This window comes from Citrus clementina, unplaced genomic scaffold (genome assembly GCF_000493195.1).
Source record: "Citrus clementina cultivar Clemenules unplaced genomic scaffold, Citrus_clementina_v1.0 scaffold_9, whole genome shotgun sequence".
Lineage (NCBI taxonomy): Eukaryota > Viridiplantae > Streptophyta > Magnoliopsida > Sapindales > Rutaceae > Citrus > Citrus x clementina.
Window position 1 is genome coordinate 9,946,377 of NW_006261964.1, and position 20,473 is coordinate 9,966,849.

At 35.6% G+C, this 20,473-nt stretch overlaps 1 pseudogene; it reads right to left on the reverse strand.

The window, feature by feature from the left end:
• Positions 1-2,345: 2,345 nt before the first annotated feature.
• On the reverse strand, positions 2,346-9,724 carry LOC18032328 (annotated as a pseudogene).
• Between the last annotated feature and the right edge of the window lie 10,749 nt (positions 9,725-20,473).

Consider the following 20,473-nt stretch of genomic DNA (forward strand, 5'->3'; position numbering starts at 1 on the left):
GTACTCTTAAAAAGACATCAAGTGATCTTTACAAAAAATCCAACTCAATTTCTGGTCCGGTTGAGCTAGCCCAAATGTTTTTTTAATTTTGGCCCGTATTTAAGGGTAAAAAGATCGAATTCGGCCCTTAATATCAAATTTGGGTCAGCATTCAGCCTTATATGCCCTGACCCAACCTGACCTGAATACTTAAAAAAAAAAAAATCATACACACGCATTACACACTCACGCACGTGACACATCACACACTCTCAAGACACAAACCCTAACACATCACACGTCACATGCTCAAGACTCAGCATCACATGCTCGACTGCTGGGGTTGGCGATTTGGACGACATTATTAGTGACTTTGTTGTGTGAAGCGATGATCATCAACCCAATCCCGGACTCTGTCTTTAATGACCTTAAAGCTGCCAATATTCCAACAAGAGTACCGTTGATTGGAGCATTGATGTGTCTACTTTGCACCCCGCCGTACTGTATGATAGCTTCACTCCTGTGAACGAAAAGCAAAAATATGAATGAAGTTAGAGATGAAAAGTAGTGTCATTCTAGAAATGGGGGTGAATAAGTGATGATGATGATGATGAAACCCACCTGGAGGTGGAGGGAAGCGAGAGGAGGATATGATAATGAGAGATTTTTGCTCCTCATTCATTATCGTTTCTTCTTTGAGAATCAATTGCTACGCTTTGTCATTTATTTCGTTCATTGTTCATCTGTTTGAGCAATATATGCTATATAGAGTCCACAAATTCATCATTTCTGTAAATAAGGTAATATGACGAAGAAGATGAAATTATCTAACTACCTTTCACAATAACATTGATTTATGACCAAGCCCGACTCGAAATTCAATTGATGGGTTTTTTTTGGGCTGGAGCCCTATATTTCTAACCAATTGGTATCACTTTTTGTTCATAAGAATTTTCATTTATTTTATGTAGTTTATCATGCACTGGGAAAATGCTAAACTGTGAGGGTATAGGTACATAGATTACGAATTTTTTCTTCACCACGATCAAGTTCCAGGTCAGCTGGTTCACTAACCATCACTTGCCCATTGCTGATTCCAAGAAGTAAGTATTTGGGATTGTCAAGTTACATTTTTTTAAAAGGTGAAACTTCAATTCACCCCCCCCCCCCCCCCCCCCCCACATAGAATGAGAATTTTTAATTTGCTCTCTCAAAAATGTGAAAGTTCTAATTTATCACTCATTTTCATTTAGAAGACAAGTGCAAAAGGAGGCACATTATTTTTATTTTTTATGTTCTCAAAAAGTAAGTGGGAGTAACTTGATATTTTGACATTTTTAGTGGATAAATTAAAGTTGTTTCTAAGTAGAAGTTGAATTAAAATTTTATCCTTTCTCGAATCTTATTTAGAGTTGAACGTGGTGGTAAAATAGACAGTTAAGTGCATAAAAAAGTCAAGATATAAATCAAAATATATTATATTTTGATGTTGAGATCTGCACATTTTTTAGAGAACCAAAATACTTTAAACTTAACATTACACAGCACATATCTAGCACTTGGTCTTTCTGAGGAGAGCCTATGTAAAATTCCTAGCTAAGGCTAGAGATGGCAAACCTCGGCCGGGTCCGGGTATTGCCATGACCGGACCCTGCCCGGATGCAACCGGTCCAGGTCCGGGTCCGGGCCGGGTTTTAATCCGGGTACCCGAATTTTATATTTTTTAATATTTTATGTGTATATATTTTTTTATTTTTTAGTAATTTTATAAGTTTTAAATTTATTTCAATAAAATTTGACATGAAAATATAAACTTTAAGTGTTTAAAACTTTATATATGTATAATAAATAAGTCAAATAAATATAAAATATTTAAAATAATATATATTTTATAATTTTTTTAATAAAATCCGGGTTCCGGGTTTATCAAGTGATGCCCAAGACCGACCCGGCTTCATACCCGGGCCGGGTATTACCCGGCCCGCAATGCCCGGGTACGGTCCGGGTCCGGACCGGGCAGGTATTTTTGCTACCTCTAGCTAGGGCCAATCAAATAGATATCAAATTCAACGTTGATCTATAATTAATTCATTAATGCTTTGTTGAACTTACTTTAAGCAAAAATCGACGGTTCTAGATTACATCAATGAATACAACAACGGATGACAAAAACTCATTGTATATTTTTGTGTTAATTTCCTTTTGTGATTCACATCCTTATCTTGGATTATTCTCGATTGTTCTTGCCCAAACCTTCCAGAGGCTCTCATACCAATCTCATTTGCAGCAAATTTTTAATTATGGCTTCCACGTCAAAACCACATCATTGGGCTATCTGTCGAACAGCCTTTGTATGACACAATAAGCATGGCAACCACAAATCTCAAATTGAAATTTATAATTTTCTAGAATTATTGAAACACAGCCTGTTATTTATTCAAAAGTTTGTTTACAACTGCTTCTATGTTCAATGGCTTTGCGCTTGTTGATAATAAGAAAGAACTGCAAACAGAGCTTGCAGCAACGTTAGGAGAAGTAGGACAACAACAGCAAGAACAGAGATGATTGCCCATGGAGTGTTGAAATAATTGTGCCTTAACTTGGCCATCCACTTATAACGACGCCTACTGCAATGCAGAATCACTTTGTTGAAAACCTCACGGTAATAGAACTTCTCACCGAGTACAACGCCATCACAAAGCTTGTTCAATAAGGTTGCAATCACTTCGTCATCTCCTAACAAATTCTCAATTATTCCACGACGGCGGAGTAATTCAGCATCCTTTGAAGAATTGATGAGGCAGTTCATGAATTCGACATAATCGATTACATGCTTCAGATTTAAGTCTTGAGAACACTGCTCGTATGCAATGAAATTCTGTTGGACCAAAATGAAACAAATCAAAAAGGTTAATGAAACGACAGGAAGCTTGGAGTTTTGGCTCTGCAAACAACAAAGCAAAACGACACAGTTATCGGCGTTTCTTGCTACCTTTTGACTATCCTTACAAAACGACCTAGATTTTTATCGTTTTGGTTATTAGAATCATGAGCAACGCACGTGACATTTTAAATGACGTGTGAAGGCTGTTAAAGCCGTTATTGTCATCTGCTGCTCACGTGCCTAGCTGGGATTGTTTCTGGGTCGTTATAAACTCAGAGGCTGGAGCTGATTCGAAAATAACAAACTGAGAAGATTTCAGAGGATTTAAGAGAGAGAGAGTGCTTGTGTAAAAGAGCGTTCTTGTTCCTTGAGAAGGGCTCTGTAAAATCTGATTGTAAAAGAGACTTTGTTCTGTCAATAAAGCTGATCTATTTGTTCCTCCGTGGATGTAAGTCAATGTGAATTGACTGAACCACGTAACTTGCTGTGTTTGAGTTGTTCTTGAGTTTCTTTTAGATTATTTGATTGCTTACTGTTTGGTTTAATATGCTATTGGGTTGTTTTCTATCATTGTAACTTTTGAATCTTCTTTGGTTCATCTTGGAATTCTGGTCTGGGGATCTTGGGAGAGGTTGTTCAAGTTGATTCTATAAAGCTTGTAAATCTCTACAATTGGTATCAGAGCTGGATTTCTTGATCAGATACAAGTATAACAGCTCCTAAAGTTGATCTTGAAAAGTTTAATGGGAAGAATGACTTTAATATGTGGAAAGTAAAAATGGAGGCATTGTTAATAACACAAGGCCTGGGAGAAGCATTAGAACCAACAACCAAGAAAGAAGGATATGAGGGGTCTTCATCAAAATCTCCAGAAATAGCTACTGAGATCGACAAGAAAGCAAGAAGCACAATTATTCTGAGTCTGAGTGACTCAGTTATCAGAGAAGTGGCTAAGGAGAGAACAGTGGCAGAGCTATGGACTAAGCTTGAAAATATGTACATGACAAAGTCACTGGCAAATAGGCTCTATATCAAGAAGAGGATGTTTTCATTAAAAATGGCTGAGGGATCTTCTCTTGAGGAACATATCGATGAGTTTAACAGAGTATGTGACACTTTGGAGACCATTGATGAGGGTCTGAATGATGAAGGTAAAGCTCTACTTCTAATAAGCTCATTACCACAGTCATACTCCAACTTTGTAGATGCCTTGATGTATGGCAGACAGACCTTGTCTCTGGATGAGGTTAAGGCTGCATTAAATACCAGAGGTCTACAAGAAAAGCAGGTTAACATGGAGAGTGGAGAGGGTTTGACTGTGAAAGGCAGAAATGACAAGAATGTAGGAAAGAAAAAGAAGCAAGGAAAGGGAAAAGATAAAAACAAGAATCTGAAGTGCTTCCAGTGCCACAAGGAAGGACACTTCAAGAAAGACTGCCCTGAAACGAAGCTAAAAAAGAAAGATCAGAATGGAGATGCAGCAATTGTTGAAGATGAGGGATATGAATCAGCTGGAGTGTGTGTGGCAACTAATGAAGTACAGAAAGGTAAGTGGATCCTCGATTCTGGCTGTACCTTTCATATGAGCCCTGAAAAGAGTTATTTTTCTGATTATCATGAATATGATGGGGGAAGGGTAATGATAGGAAACAATGCAGTGTGTAAGGTCACTGGGATGGGAAACATACATCTAAAACTACATGATGGGACTGTAAGACTGATAAAATAGGTCAGGCATATTCTAGACCTTAAGAGAAATTTAATCTCTCTAGGGATGCTTGATCAGATTGGATGTAGTATAAAATTAGAGTGTGGTGAACTAAAAATCCTAAATGGCTCAACACTGATTATGAAAGGTAAAAGGAAGAATGGGGTTTATGTCTTGGATGGGGAAGTAGTAACAGGTGAATCTAGTGTGTCTGTGAATGCTAATACTGATATCACTAGACTTTGGCATCTGAGGTTAGGACACATAAGCCTAAAGGGTCTTAAAGAATTAGAAAAACAGGGAGTTTTGGGAGCCGACAAGATTGAGGAACTAGACTTCTGTGAGGATTATGTCCTAGGGAAATCCACACGAGCTAGCTTTAAGAAATCTGTCCATAAGACCAAAAGTATCCTGGATTATGTGCATTCAGATCTGTGGGGACCTTCACAGGTTCCATCTTTGGGAGGGAATAGGTTTTTTATGTCAATAATAGATGATCACTCTAGGAAGGTTTGGGTGTATGTACTCAGGACCAAAGATCAGGTGTTTGGGAAGTTTAAAGAGTAGAAAGCACTTGTTGAAAACCAAACAGGGAAGAAGCTGAAATTTCTTAGAACTGACAATGGACTAGAGTACTGTAATAAGATGTTTGATGAATTCTGCTCAAAAGAAGGCATTGCTAGACATAGAACAGTGAGACTAACACCACAACAGAATGGCTTGGCTGAAAGAATGAACAGGACTTTGATGGAGAAGGTCAGATGCATGATGATACAATCTGAGCTACCTAAAGGGCTATGGGGAGAGACACTACTGACAGCTTGTGTGCTGGTTAATTTGAGCCCTTCCTCAGCCTTAGACTTCAAAACACCATATGAGAAATGGTGTGGTAAACCAGCAAACTACAGCAAGCTGAAAGTATTTGGCTGCACTGCCTATGCACATGCAAACCAAGGAAAGTTAGCACCAAGAGCTCTAAAGGGGATGTTTATAGGATATCCAGAAGGAGTAAAAGGCTATAAAATCTGGTGTACAGACTTATCACCTCCAAAATGTATAGTCAGCCGAGATGTGGTGTTCAATGAGCAGATGGGGCACAATGAGGAGAAACTTGTTGAGAATGCTGGACCTCAGAACAAAACTGATGGTATTATACAGTTTGAGGTGGAGCAACCAGCAATGAAAATGTCTGGAGAAGCTTCAAACTCAGATGAAGAAGTTGCTGGTAATAGGGATACAAGATCAGAACATCAAAGAACCCATACAGAAGATTATCACCTAGCTAAAGACAGAGAAAGGAGAATAATAAGATCCCCAAAGAGATTTGGCTATGCTGATCTTAGTGCATATGCACTTGCCACTTCACGAGAGATTGATGAAGAAGAACCAAGGTGTTATAAAGAAGCAATCCAAAGCTCATACAAAACTGAATGGCAGCAGGCAATGAATGAAGAAATGTCATCACTTTATAAAAACAACACCTGGGAGCTGGTAATGAAACCTGAAAAAAGAAAACTCATTGGCTGTAAATGGATTTACAGAATAAAGGATGGCCTGACAGCTTCAGAACCTAGGAGATTTAAAGCTAGGTTAGTGGCTAAAGGCTACACTCAAAAGGAAGGGGTTGACTTTAAAGAAGTTTTTTCACCAGTAGTTAGACATACTTCAATTAGAGTATTGCTAGCTATGACAGCAGTTTATGACATGGAACTTGATCAACTCGATGTCAAAACTGCATTCCTACATGGAATATTACAAGAAGAAATTCTGATGGTTCAGCCAGAGGGGTATGTGGATCCAGAGAGACGAGCACATGTGTGTCTACTTAAGAAATCACTGTATGGCTTAAAACAGTCCCCAAGGCAGTGGTACCTTAGGTTTGATGAGTTCATTACATCAAATGGATTCAAAAGATGCAGTTTCGATTGTTGTGTATATTACAAGCTGCTTGAGACACATCATTACATATACTTGTTGCTGTATGTAGATGATATGTTAATTGCTTGTAAGATAAAAGATGAGATTGAAGCATTGAAAGAGCTGCTGAATTCAGAATTTGATATGAAGGATTTAGGACATGCCAAGAAGATCTTAGGCATGGATATAAAGAGGAACAGGAAGGAAGGCACTATGTTTCTATCACAAGGGAGCTATGTGAAGAAAATAGTGAAGACTTTCGGTATGTCAACCTGTAAGTCTGTAATAACACCACTAGCCTCTCATTTCAAGCTCTCCAATCTACAATGTGCTAAGACAGATGATGAGAGACGTGAAATGGAAAAATTCCCATATGCCAATGCTGTAGGGTGTATGATGTATGCCATGGTTTTAACAAGACCTGATATTTCCTATGCTTTGAGCATAGTCAGCAGATATATGGCAACACCTAGGAAAGAGCATTGGCAAGCAGTCAAATGGATACTAAGGTATCCAAGTGGCACTGACAGAATTGGACTGCTATATGGGAGATCAGAAGGAAGATGTGATGGTCTATGGGGTTATGTAGACTCGGATTTTGCTGGAGACAATGACAGAAGGAGATCATTAATAGGGTACTTGTTTATGCTAAATGGATGCATCATCAGCTGGAAAGCAAGTCTCCAACATGTGGTTGCCCTGTCAACCACAGAGGCTGAATACACTGCAGCCACAGAGGCTGTCAAAGAAGCTCTATGGCTCAAAGGGATGATTGAAGAATTGGGGGTGAGCCAGAAAACAGTTGAAGTCCACTGTGATAGCTCAAGTGCCATTTACCTAAGTAAAAATCCAACTCATCATGAAAGAACCAAGCATATTGATGTCAAGCTACACTTTATTAGAAATGAAGTGTCCAAAGGAGTAATCAAGATGGTAAAGGTTCACACAGATGATAATCCAGCAGATATACTAACTAAAGTTGTTCCTACAGCCAAGTTCAAAGCTTGCTTAAACATGGCTGGTGTTGAAAGCCTCTGATGAAACAGAGCGATGAGGAGAAAGTTGATCAGGGTTGATTTGCTTCAAGGTGGAGTTATGTTGGACCAAAATGAAACAAATCAAAAAGGTTAATGAAACGACAGGAAGCTTGGAGTTTTGGCTCTGCAAACAACAAAGCAAAACGACACAGTTATCGGCGTTTCTTGCTACCTTTTGACTATCCTTACAAAACGACCTAGATTTCTATCGTTTTGGTTATTAGAATCATGAGCAACGCACGTGACATTTTAAATGACGTGTGAAGGCTGTTAAAGACGTTATTGTCATCTGCTGCTCACGTGCCTAGCTGGGATTGTTTCTGGGTCGTTATAAACTTAGAGGCTGGAGCTGATTCGAAAATAACAAACTGAGAGGATTTCAGAGGATTCAAGAGAGAGAGAGTGCTTGTGTAAAAGAGCGTTCTTGTTCCTTGAGAAGGGTTCTATAAAATCTGATTGTAAAAGAGACTTTGTTCTGTCAATAAAGCTGATCTATTTGTTCCTCCGTGGATGTAAGTCAATGTGAATTGACTGAACCACGTAACTTGCTGTGTTTGAGTTGTTCTTGAGTTTCTTTTAGATTATTTGATTGCTTACTGTTTGGTTTAATCTGCTATTGGGTTGTTTTCTATCATTGTAACTTTCGAATCTTCTTTGGTTCATCTTGGAATTCTGGTATGGGGATCTTGGGAGAGGTTGTTCAAGTTGATTCTATAAAGCTTGTAAATCTCTACAAATTCTGTAAAATAGTTTCTGTAGCATCACCAATTTCCAAGGACGGCATCTTCATTACCCCATTTTCAAACTTAATATCGAACAAGGAATCATCTTTAAGGACCTCAACCTTCCGGAAGTGGATTCCAGCCTCTTGAATCTCTGTGGCAGAACCAATGAAGCTCCAGTAACTATCATTTGTGGCATTATTCCTATATGCTTCAACTCCTGCAGGTGAAGGAAGCCAATTTTCGTGTATTAAATGGGCCAAATGTTTTATTTCATTTATGGGGTAAACATCAACTTGATAAACAATATCTCTTCGACAACCTTTCCCTGGTAATATGCCATTGAAAAAACGCAGGATCATGACAAGAAAGTTTTCGTTCCTTGAATCACTAGGCATGTCAGTCATCATAAACAACTTCCAAATAACAAAATATGGAAGTTGATTCTCAAGCAAAATCATATCTCGTGCTATGGAAGGTAACATCCAACCTAGTTTAAAATTTGGGTCATCATCTTCTCTCAAATGTTTCAACCTAAACTTGCGAATAACTTCAACAATAAAGCAACCATCGAGAAGCATCATTTGCACAAACTCATCTCTGTTTAAACTTGTGGACCCTCCATAACACTTTCGAGCTCTTTCTTCCAATGCCCTCATGGCCATGACATAGTCTGACAAAGGTATACGAGTACGCTCTAGAAGTTTTTTAAGATAGCGAGTTTTGTGCTCTTCAAAGGCCAATAATTGTTCTTTGCCGTGATGATAAGGACCGATTGCTAGCATTTCTGGTTCGTAAGCCTTTTCATTTAACTTTCACAGTACATCGGGCACCTTGAAAATGTTGAACTGATCAGATGGCGTAGCAGTTAGACGACGAAGCTTTTCCCCAACAAGATCAAGCACTATGTCAGCTGGTTCACTTGCCATGACTTGGTCTGCATTTAAGTCACAATATCAAGCACTATCAAATTTCAAGAATGTTGAAATCTGCATTTCCATAAATTATTGACATCCATTGAAAACACAAGTACTTAAATTTTTCATAAAAGTTACCACGAATATCAAGAATTATGTCTGAATTTCAAAAATTCCGATGTGTACTAGCTAACAATTAGTGATTGATAATAGTTTCAACATCTAAGAAGTATAGTTACAGCACTACTTGTACAACAAGAGGGAGTAAAACAAATTCAACAATAATAACCCACTAATCGAATGATCATAAACAACTCAAAAAGTTATATTTTTTTTCAATTTCAATTCTTTATATCCTTAGAAATAATTCCTACAGCAATGATCCATATCACGGATCTCGCCTCTCACACGGCTAGAGAAACTAAGCAAAATTCATACAAAGTCGATTAATGCTTCAGAGTTATAAGATACATTATTCTAAGCAATTTTGTGATAACTTACTTGTTTGAAGGCTATCGTTCCTATTGCTTGACGAGATCGCAATCTTACCAGTGCAACGATTCTTGCTTGACGAGATCCCAATCTTACCATTGTAAGGAACCCGATCCTTTGCTTTTATTAATAATACAAAGGAGATTGCATGTGGAAAAAGGATATGATGAATGATGACCCACCAATGAAAATAAATTAAATTGTACGGCAAGTTTTTCTTTCTTTTATATTTCAATTTCTTATCATTAAGCAAATAATAATAATAATGATAATAATAAAAAATAAATAAAAGAACGAAAAAGGCTTTATAACCCACCAAAAAAAATAGAAGTTCCTTGGAAAATTTATGGAAATACTTTTCGCTTTTCAATTTCACCAACCATACTCTCTACGTTCTTGTAAAGTTAACCAATTACGAAGTTTTGGTCACATTTACCCTTGATGGACGCACGCCATCTGTCACCCGGGAAAATAGCATCGCTCAGGAGACAAACACCGACATCCATCACCTGGAAGATGAGAGTCGCCGCCCACCCGCTGTCTGGATGCCCACCGTCGCCCATTTTCCTGGCCATCTCCCACCCATATATTGTAATCGAACCACAAAGTCAACAATTTGCAGCCCACAACACACCAAGTACAACTTGCCGTTCACATTTTTTTTATTCAAATTGAGATTGAGTGAAAATGGCATCGAATAAAAAAAAAACAAAAAAGGAAAACAATTTCAAAGACATTTAAGTCACTTCGTGTGCCATGAACTTTAAACATCTATTTCTTCCAAAATTATCAATTTCGTTGAGGCCCAATTCAAACACTAACGCCCTTCAATGGACAATAAATACTCAACAATCAAGTAAAATGAATAATGTTAAAGTCGTGGGCAGTGGTGAGAGATGGGAGAGGTGTGTTTTATTTTGCTTTTGTATTTTGGTTGATTAAGGTAAATATGTCAAAATGGCATGCAATTGGTTATATTTATAAGAAGTAAGGGAGAGACTTCTTTGATAAATTAAAAAGTGCAAAGTGGCCATTTCTATAAATTTCCCAAATTTCTTTAATTTTTTCTAATTAGGAAGTAGAGCAAGACTGCCATTTTTTTCGTCAACCAGACTACCACTTTGAAAATTCTTTCATATGTTTACAAAGTTGGATTATTTCTAACTTAGAGCGAACTAACCACAACCCTTGGATCCCTATTTTACTATCAACCTTGAAGATTGTGCAGACAATTAATAGGTGGCGGGGCAAATAGGTTGCAAATTTATCAAATAAAAATAAAATTCCTTTCTATTCAAATGAATATATGCCAATGCACTTACCTCTTATTATTGAAAAAGTAATAACCTGTTTGGCACAATAACTTTTCAATATTACATTTAGGGAAAATAATACCCACAATCTTAGGTGGTGTTTGGTTTTAAGAACGATGAGGAGAGGAGAGGAGAGGAGAAAAAAGGAGAGGAGTGGAAATGTGATGAAAGGAGAGGACTCGAAAAATTAATTGTTATTATTTGGTTTCACATTAAATTTGAAAGGAAAAGAAATTATATGTTTTTTATTCAGACAAATATACCCATTATCTTTAATGTTAATATTGTTAAAAAATAAAAAATAATTAAACTATGAATTAATTTAATATAGAAAATAACTTAATAACAAAACATTTAATTTTATATTATTTTTTTAATTAATTCATTATTATTTTATAATCAAAATAAGTAACATTGCATAGTTAGTTATATGTTTAATTTAGTTTCTAAATATTTATAATTATTGAAAACAATAATAGGTTTTGCCTATTGAGATTACCTAATTAAATAGAGAATTTTATTTTTAAAGATAAAAATTACGCTGCCGTTGACCGTCATTGACCTCCGTTGGCCAGTGTTGACCACCACCATTGACCCATGTTGACCGCCATCTTTTATCACTTTAAACACATAATAATGATTAGAAATAGACGATTTACTCAGTGGAAGTGTTAATTTTGCAGAAAATACATTATATAGTTAGAAATATGAGAGTTAATATCTTCCCAAACATTTAAACAAGATTTGAGGTAAATAACAATGTATATTAGCATTTCTAACTCCTTAGAATTGTAGATCGGCTCATGAGGATTCTATTAGTACCCGTTTTAATGGTGAAATGCATCTCCGGCGAAACTTGGGCGAGTCTTCAGTGACGACCTTAATGCTTTTTAAAAAATAAATTATCCTATTGATTTAAGAAAATAAATATAAATTTTTTCACTTTAACTTATTTAAAATTAATTTTATTGGCAAATAATATTAGAATTTTTGTATTCCAATAGATGAGGAATTTGAAATCCTTACCCTTTGATAAAGATTACAAATTCTTCAATTTGATGGAAATTGAATTTTAATGGAAATTAAATTCTTTTCCTCTCCCCGCTCCTTTACCCTCAAGCAAACGTGGCCTTAAGGTTTGAGAAAATAATCATGTATAGTGGCGAAGCTAGCCACTCCAACCCATCTAAAATTTTGAGAAACTTACAAAAATGCCATTATGCAAAATTTAAAAAATTGTCACTGTTTTATTTACAATTGTACCACTCTTTTAATTTACAACTCTGCCATTCACATAACTAAAAAAATAAAAAATGAGCATTTATTTCATTCGGAATTACATATCATGCTCTCTTTCTTGGCTTCTTTAGTTCTTTGTCTTCTTGTTGGTAAGAACAGATAGTAAATTTAATTTTATTCAATATTTTATAATATATTTATTAATTATAAGGTACTAAATAATTTCATAAATTAGCAGTATATCTTTTGATCATAACAACCCAAATAAATATAAATATGGTAATACGATAAAAATAATAAATAAATATCATATGATACAAATAAAATATTGCAATAAGTATAATTAATAAAATAACATGTATAACGAATATTATTTTTAATATTAAGTTATTATTAATCTATCCTGATGGGTTTTATTAATAATAAAATCTGTTAATCCAAAAATTGACTTTAAAATTTATTCTAATATAGACATAATAAAAAAGATATTGTAAATAAAATAATATAGACTTTATAAATTACTATGAATGTTAGGTATAATTATTTTAATATTATTAATATGCCAAATATATTTTATTATTAATAAACGAATGTCAAAGATTAATAATGTTAAAATAACTTTTCTAATATTCTAAATAATTTATAAATTTTATGTTATTTTATATATTATATTATATTATTTTTATTTATATTTATTATAGATGTTTATTTAAAGTCAATTATTGGGTTGTTGTAATTAAGGATATAATAGTAAAAAAGAGATTTGTGTGACCATTTATGAAATTGAGGGGGTTTGTGTGACTATTTAAGCAAATCTTGAGGGTATGAGTAGCCTTTCCCCTTTAAAATAAAGAATCCACTATTGAATGAACAATAAACAACTCGACAATTACATTTTCATTTTAATTCTATTTCTTTTTTATTTCTTATTCTTTAATAATAATTCATATAACATTGAGCCAGATCTCGGATCTTGACTCTCGCATGACTAAGTAAATAAGTAAAATTCATTGGGTACAAATACAGTGCAAGAGAAATCAATTTAGTTTATTAACGCAATGCATTTTGTTTTAAAAAATCTTTTTTACAGGATCCACTTACTATATAAATTAATTATTATCTAATTTGAAATTAAATATATATGACATATTCATGTGATTTTGGTTAAAAGAAAAAAAATGTGCTTAGTTCACTCGCTTCTTTTCGAAATTGGATATGGCTTGAATCTTATCCCTAACTTTAACAATGCGAAATTCTAATTGTTATTGTCATAATACATCAATAAATTATTCAATGTTAGTATTGCTTTGAGTGCTTCTTTATGCGAGATGAGACTTTTTGTAAATGTCATTTTTAACATAGAAAAATAAAATATCTACAATAGTCTTATTACTACTAATGTAGTGCAACTAACAACTAAAGAATATCTTCATAAATTAAAAATATTTTAATATATCAATTAATTTATATTCACTAAATTATTGGATTTTCTATGTTCCCATGGCTCTTAAATTATTGAAGCTCTAATGTATTACCTAAGCTTGGTCTAACTTTCTTTTGCTGATCATCCGAATTCGAATAAAAAAAAGAGGTAAGACTTAATTAATTAATTTCATGATTGAAATAAATTAAGATCAAAATAAAGGAAATCTTATTGTAAATTATTTAAAAAATAATTGTACCCAAGGTTTTTGTTGGATCAAGGGATTTGTTGCAACTTCCTAGCTAGCATGTCACTCTTCTCCACTTCTACATACTTAGCTATAAAAGTAAAGGCCGCTATATTGGTGCTCATAGAATAAATATTAAACCATTTAATTTCATCTTTTATTGTCCTAAGGATGTTTACTGGCCCCATGAAGCCAACAATTCTTAAGATTACTTTTGATGTTAATGAAATAGGATTTAAAAAACGTTGTAACTCTTTTGACCGAACTGTTTAATTTAGTCTACACGTCAAATAAGTTCAAAATTAATTCAACCATTTAGCATTTTTTATCCTCCAAATTACATGCACCATTTTCGTTAATGGTTGGTTCTTTTCTCTTCAATTTCCAAAGCTCTCCATTCTTATTTATAACAAGTTTGTAATATCACAATCTTTATAACAATAGGATAGTAGATCGAATCAGAAGAAAAACACCTTATTAAATGAAAATCGAATAAATTGAACGCTTATTTGTCAAAAGAGGTTGTAACTTGTAATAAATATTTTCATCCAAAAATAAAGCATTCTTATTCATTACAAGGTTGTAATAAATATTTTCATTGAAAAATAAAGATTTTAAAGAGGCATCATTCAAAGATCCATAAAATTAAAAAGTGAAATTACAAATATATTTACTTATTAAACTAATTTCAAGCTTTTCAAATAACACAATTCTGGTAAAACTAGAATAACAAATCAAACTTTATGAATAAAAAGTGCTTACAATTATACTGAAAAAGGGTAATTTTTTTTAAAATTTTTTTATTACTAATTCACGCACTCTTTGAAGTTCCAATTCAGACCCGTGCCCTAAAGAGGCTACTCCTTTCCACTGATGATGTACCCGGCTTCTAAAAAGATTAGTTACCAAAGCAAAAAACTCTCTTGCCTAGGCGCCCCCCGCAGACGGAATTAGGTTTGGCCCATTAGCGTGGCCGGAGCCGCTTGAATATTGTTTTGCTGGTTTTGTTGTGATTGACAGGATTTATACAATTTTTTCCATGCTCTCTGACTTTTGTTCAAAGGACCTACATGAAAGCTCAAAATCCACGTGATTCGTTGTAATTGTAATTGACATTTGCTATATATGCTACAAAAACCCTCAAAGACTTAACAAAGAAGCAAACGTATTCACCATGAAACCTCTCAGGAATCACAATGAATGTGGTGGTGGAACTTCTTCCCTATTTCCGTGAGACTTCGCTTCCACCGAAATTGAAAGAATTCTGATTTACAATAATGAACTATCAGAATTCAAAAAATTCTCAAAAAATTCTTTTTGTAGAAGAGAAATAAGCCGATTACTACTTAGTTTGACAAAAAAAAAAAAACTCACCTCCAATGTTTTTGGTTCGTCTTGACTTAGCGTTTATAGAGAATGTATCTAAGTTATTTAGTAGATGGTCTTGCCACATTGTTGATAGTAGGATTGTTATCATCTCGTACAACGTGTGCTTGACACCACATTTAGCAAATGATTATTTCCCTCTAGCACAATGGGCGTTTGATACTATATTTATTAGAGTTACACTTATGAGGAATAGAAATACCTCTTCATAAATCAATTAGAATTAAAAAGGAATATTAAGCTCATGGTGCAATGTTGAGTGTGAATCCAAAGACTCAAGCGCTTTATTTACATTGTTTCATCTTTAATTCATTCCTGCCGTTTTATTTTAAATCTTAAGATAAATAAATCACATCTAACCAACTTACATATAAACTTGGAAAATTAACCCTATATGCGATTAAATCTACCTCCTTATGTAATCGACACCCGTCATCATTGATCTATACTACAATAGATTCGTGTGCTTGCGAGTAAAATAAATTTTGCAAAATAGTAAGTGTGACACCTGTTGTGCAAATTTTAATGTACTCGCAAGCGCACGAATCTGTTGTAGTATAGATTAATGGTGACGAGTGTCGATCCCACGAGGAGGTGGATTTTAATTGTGTAGAATTAATTTTTGTGAATGGGTTATTGGATTTGTGGTGGAAATGATTGGAATATGCTAAAACTTAAATTAAAATGGCGATAATAAATTCTGAAATTGGAATTGAAATGACGAGAATAAATTGAAGCGAAGATCTATTGAAATGACGTACTTGGGTATCTGGATCCGTATCAACATGCATCATGGGCTAAATATTCCTTATTAATGCCAATTAAATCATGAGGGGGGAATCCACACCTCATGAACCACGCTCTAATCAATATGGTGCTAAGGGCTTATCGTGCCAAATAATAATAACCTTGTAATAGAGGGCCGGTGAAACCAAGGCGGTACTAGACAAGATTAGTATTATTTGTCGACGAGAAGTCAAAACATCCACAAAAACTAGAGGGGAAGAGAAAATAAATTTACCAAATAAAGCCCATGACACATGTTGAGACTTCACCTTCAACCCAAGCTTGAAAAGAAATTAGCCACTCATAATTGAACTAGGGGCAAAATGGAAATTTATTAAAATACGAAGAAAATACAAGATGGAGAGAGAATTACAGAAAATGGATCCCAAAAATGGATTCAGAGATATCAAATTAGGGGGGGAGGCCCCCTTTTTATAGATACATGGAGTAAATCATGGCCATCGGATTAAAAACAGTTTAGACGCTCAGGATTGCCAGGTCTAGGTTGGGTCATGACATTATGGTATCAGAGCGGCTCCGCATGTCCTCTTGAGCGATGGTGGGAAAAACCTCAGCGAGAACGCTGAGTCCCTAAGGGGTGTATGTGACACCTTAGGCGAATCCCACATTGGCAAAACACGAGAGAGATGCTAGGTATATAAGGGGTGATCTACACCTTAATTGGCAAAACACGTTTTGGGGTGTATGGGCGCCCCATGAACAAAACCGTACGGGCCTTGTTAAGGCCCAAAGCGGACAATATCTTGCCAGGTCTAGGTTGGGTCATAACAGTATGCCCGAGCAGGAATTAGTGAGTGTGATGCCTACAATAAGAAAAATGGTCAGGGCTGTTGGAATTTTTTTCCAGTATTGACCCTCTGATGCTCAAGTCAGTATCAAAGATTTTCACGGGATAACCAAATGTATAAGCTTCGTGTGAAACAAAAAATAAACTAAAAAAAGTAATGTAAGAAGAGTTTCTCCATTAAAATGGGAAAAAGAAAATGAAGAAAAGAGATGATAGGGATGAAGAATGAAGAAGGATTTTCAAAATTCAACCTCCTGAGATCAAGTAAAAAATAAGATAGACTAGAGGTTTTCAAAAGATCCAAAAGTCCCCTCCTTTTAGCACCTCTGAGAGTTTTATAGGAATTAAATTCCTTCTCCCTAAATTACAACATTGTGGGGATTTTGGATAGAGTTTTATCTCCATTATCTTCTTAAATAAGGGGATTACAGGCTTTTAGACAGGTTTAAGCTTCCTTCTCTCTTTGAATCATGGAGTTGTGGGTTTAAGAGATAGGGTTAAATCCCTGGATTTTTGAATAGGATGGAAGGTGGTTTTAACCCGATCTTTTCCCCTTTTAACCACCTCCTTGCCTACTCCTGATTGTAAGATTTCCTTTGACTGTGTTAAATGGCTAGGCGAGAACCATAAGGCTTTGTGCGTAGCCTTGTTATGGTTGCCCTAATTTGTCATTTGAAGGCGAGGCAAGCATAATGAGGCTTAGAGTAAAGCCTTATTATGATTGTGAAACGACCCATCCCGAATCCCCCCGGGCAAGTCAATCTAATCTCATTAAAACAAACTTGATAATAATCTCATCGGTAAGGATTCTGTCGAAAATTCGGCAGAGTCTCATTTATATATATAACACTCCCAATTTACAAATATGTAAGACAAACACTCCCAAAATAATTCAATGTACAACAAACTCCAACGTTCAACATCCTCAACTAAAATGCTGAATTTTATATCTCCAGAGTCTCAAAGATAATATTATCACTAATATTAATATCTCAGTTTATTCTTAATCCCAAAAGAATAATATAACAAAATTATATAATCCCAACAGAACGAGATAACCAAGATGTCCTAACAAAAACATCTATATCTTCTAACACCATCACGTGGCCAAGACTCAAAATATATTTACAGTCGCTGGGTCGGTCTGGTATACCTACAGCCTCCTGGTGAGGGGGAAAATATAATAAAAACGAGGTGAGTTTAAAATTCAGTAAGATCAGTGAGTGGATAGTAGTTTTTTGAAAATTAATTCTTTGGTGAGGGTGAAAATATAATAAAAACGGGGTGAGTTTAAAACTCAGTGAGATTAGTGAGTAGATAGTAGTTTTTTGAAAATTAATTCTTACTTTTAAAAGAAATAATCATATCATTTCCAAACATGATTTAATCAAACCATAAACGAGAAACCAATAATAAATCATTTAACATTTAAACCAGATTACTAACCATGAAAAGCATATATAACGATCATACGTAATAATCATGAAAATCATATCACAATATCATATAGAATACACAAGAATAAAAATCATCCCTAAACAAGTATTCAGGGACATAATCTCGTCATATCCGGACCTCAACGGACGGGTAATGACGTACTATCTGGGTACCGTCACGCCCCAGAGCTACACGGATAGACAGGAAAATACCATCTTATATCTCATCATATCTCATCATATCTGTGCATGCATAATCTAGTCCCCAAAGGACAAAAGCGCCAAGGTCTGTATCTCATCTGTATCATCTGTGTCGTCTGTATCTCAATATCTGTCTGTATCTCATATCTGTATCTCTATAATCATCATACCGCATGCATATGCCCCCAAAAGGCAAAAGCGCCCAAACACACGGCCCAAAGCCTCTATGTGTGTTCAGACGGGCCCCAAAGACCTCTTATCTCATCTCATCTGTATCACTGTATCTGGAGGGGAGGGTACTGTCCAATGCTTTCAAAAACAATCTCTATACTCATATTCATGTATATTCTAATCATACTTTAAATCATACATTTCTTTTCATTATCACATCTAAATCCACTTTGCTCATCTTTAAAATACTATCATATTTTTTTCAAAGTCGACACAGAAAACCACTGACCAAACATTTTAATATAATATTAATGCATGAATAAAATCCATTTTGAGAAATCATCAAATCTGAACATTTTAAACACTTATTTCACAAACATGCATTACTATCATAATTAACTATAAAAATAGGTTTTGTATATTCCACTCACAGTGACGTCGTTCACGCTCGATTATCGTCCACGTCCGCGGACCGGTTCTCGCTCGCGGATCCTCCTAAATCAAGAAAACGACATAATTATTTTCCTTAAATTAGAATTAGGACTAAATTTATGCAATAAACTCGAAACGAACATCTATCCATAATTTACAACTCCCGTGTCGGTAAAATTATTAAAATGCCCTCGAGTCCGTAAATCATTAAAATACTTCGAAATCTTAAATCACCAAATTACCCTCGGAATCGTAATTACATCCAACCCTCAATTTCAAGAATTACTAAAATATCCACATGCTCAGAAATTACAAAATTGCCCTCATAGCGTGAAATTACCGAAATGCCCTTGCCGGTCAACGGCCACTGGAATTTAGTCAACGCTGGCTGGAAAGCTCAAGTCTGAAAGTTCCAATCACACTGAGTTCAATGGTACCGGCGGTGAGCTCCAATGCGCGGCAACGACGCCGGAATCTAGCTCGACAGCCGTGAGTTTCCACCAATTGGCCGACGGCGAAACAGTGACTCCCGGTGCCTATGGATAGTCGGAAATGGAAGAGGAAGTTATGAGGAACAAAATCCAACCGGTGGTCTCACCCAAAACCGGCGAAAATCCCGGCAAAATAAAGCGAAACAGTCGCGGGTTTTCAAGCTTCGATCGCCGGCGTTCCGGTTGGTTTTCGGCGGCAAGGATGGTAGGGGAACGACGGCCAGCTTCTAAGCTTTAGATTGGTACCAAGCTTGACTGGAACGATGGTCGAAAATGGGAGATATGGTCGGGTCACGTTCGCGGGTCGGGTCAGGTTTTCGGGTTTGTAGTTCGGTCGGTTTGGCAGCTTCTCTCTCACTCTCTCACTCTCTCACACGTGTATCTCTGTTTTTGCTCTGTTTTTCCAGCTTCTTCTTTTGCTTTTACTAACTTCTTAACTGCCTCTTTTTGTTTATTCATTTTTAATTTCTACATATGTTACAGATTGCCCTATTTTATCACTTGTTTGTGACTGATTTTGGGTTAATGAATAAAAAACCACAAAACCAACCCAAGAGCAATAAATTTATATTTTTGTCGGGGAGTGGGGTACCTCGTTTGTTCAGCACGTGTGGGCTATTTAGGATTTTTGTGGAGTGAAGGAGGATTGAGATGACGGTGGTTATGGAGGGGATCTGACTTTAGGTGCGGAGGTGAAACTCACCTTAAACCTGCGAAATAACCAAAAAAGAGGTCAGAGGTGGAGCCGGGGGTGGCCGCTAACCACACTCCGACGCTCAAGTCAGAGTTGAGTTATCTCAGGTTAGAGAGCTTGCAAGCTCTCGGTAATGGAGGTTTTGAGGTTGAAGAAACCCTAGTTTTTCCTGGTGAGTCTGTTAACTTAC